This window comes from Belonocnema kinseyi, chromosome 4 (genome assembly GCF_010883055.1).
Source record: "Belonocnema kinseyi isolate 2016_QV_RU_SX_M_011 chromosome 4, B_treatae_v1, whole genome shotgun sequence".
Classification (NCBI taxonomy): domain Eukaryota; kingdom Metazoa; phylum Arthropoda; class Insecta; order Hymenoptera; family Cynipidae; genus Belonocnema; species Belonocnema kinseyi.
Genome location: NC_046660.1, coordinates 82,681,437 through 82,683,306, shown reverse-complemented (window position 1 = coordinate 82,683,306; position 1,870 = coordinate 82,681,437).

The following is a 1,870-nucleotide window of genomic DNA, read 5'->3' as shown; positions in this document are numbered from 1 at the left end:
GGCTTAAGATTAAATTTGAATAAATTATTAAGAAATGTTCGTATAATCAGATATTTGTAAATCTACAAGCTCCAAATGTTGTTAACGAAGCAAATTTAAAAATAAAAAATAAACAATTTTCAAAAGTTGAGACAACTTATTTGAGCACTGATAATAAGTGCCGTAGGATGGTTCGGTTTCGACTCTTAATATTAAAAAAAAGGATTATTTCGCTCTTTCTCACTGGATCCAAAGACAACGAAAGGATAAGTTTGTCATCATAGATAGAAATTGAAATTTCCTTTGGTTCATTTTCGGAAAATAAACCAGTTAATTTAAAAACAGATTTTTTAAAATATAACTTAAAGTAGTTGATAATTGTATTAAATTATTAAAAGAAAGCGCAATAACTCGGAATTCCTGGAGGACGTTATATAAACAATTAAAAATTTGTATAAAAGCTTTTAAAAATATTAAAGATCAACACACATATTAAAAAAATGTTAATAGTATCCTAATAATTAATTTCCAATTCATATCTACATTTATAATTAAGATTAGCACAGATGGAAATATTTCCTAGTACTTACCTATCAAAACTTTCCCTGATGAGAATGTCTAAACTAACTTCTAAACGTGTTGGTTGCTATTATTATAAACAAAAACGGATAAAGAATAAGGAAAAGAGAGCGAGGTGGATTGGTTATCTCTCTTCTTCTTTCTCACTCATTTTGCCTTTTTATATAACGGTCTCTAATGAGCCGATTACACTGTTGGTTAGAAACGTACTTCTCTCATTTTAACTTCTTTTGTGCAATTATCTTGCACAAATTGACTCTTGATTAGACGATTGTTTATAAACAGATTATTGGAAACATTGTTCTCTTTAGGCCTTCTCATGCATTTTTTAAACATAATTTGACTTTTTACTTTCTCATCAGAGAAGGTAAAAGATTTGTGTAAAATTTAACCCCCCATTTTTTGTCCAATGTCCACGCTTTGAGACCCCCTGAATCCGAAAAACAGGTTTTTACGAATGTGTCTGTCTGTATGTCTGTTGTATATCGGTCCGTTTTCACAATAACTTTAAACAAAAATTAATTTAATAGATTGGCCTTTGGTACACTCGTTTATTGTCCTGAACTAAAGGTCAAGTTCGTTAGCCAGTCATTTTGGATAACTCAAAAAGTGGGCACATTTTGAATACTATTAGGACCACTTTTTTTGAAATTCAAAAAATTCTCTGTACGGTTATTCATAGCATTCAAAAATTCGAACAATTTACCATGATGACTTTTTTCATAAAACCAAAAATTACCGAAATTAAAGCATTTATAAAATTCCAAAAAACACACGAAAATGAACAATTTAAGCCAAATAACGCACGATATGAAAAAAAGTCAGGAGAAGAAAAATGTTGCTTTTTGAATGCTCTGCAAGATTAGCATAACCACTTTTTGAATTGTCTTGAAAAATCAAAATTCTAATTTTGACAGCATACAAAATAATGGAAAATCAAAAAATTACATCTTTCGGCCAAACTGTGCAAAATACGATAAAAGATGACTGAATAAAAATTGTGCATTTGAAAAAGATCTGCAAATTTTTTATTAACCACTTTTTGATAGGATGCGTAGTTTTGGCTTTAATCATGAAAAACATCATTAACAGTAAAAAAAATCTGCCCGCTTCGTGGCCACATTCTTATCACCACTTTTGTCTTTTAATTTCTTTTTCGTCTCGTGTGTGAGGTTTCAAAAAATTAAATTTTTTATGTTCTTAATGCTATTTTTTTCGATTAAAACCAGAAACAGAACTAACAAAAAATATTCATGAAAAATCATTTTTACATGCTCATCAGAGAAGGTATTAGATTTGTGTAAAATTTGAC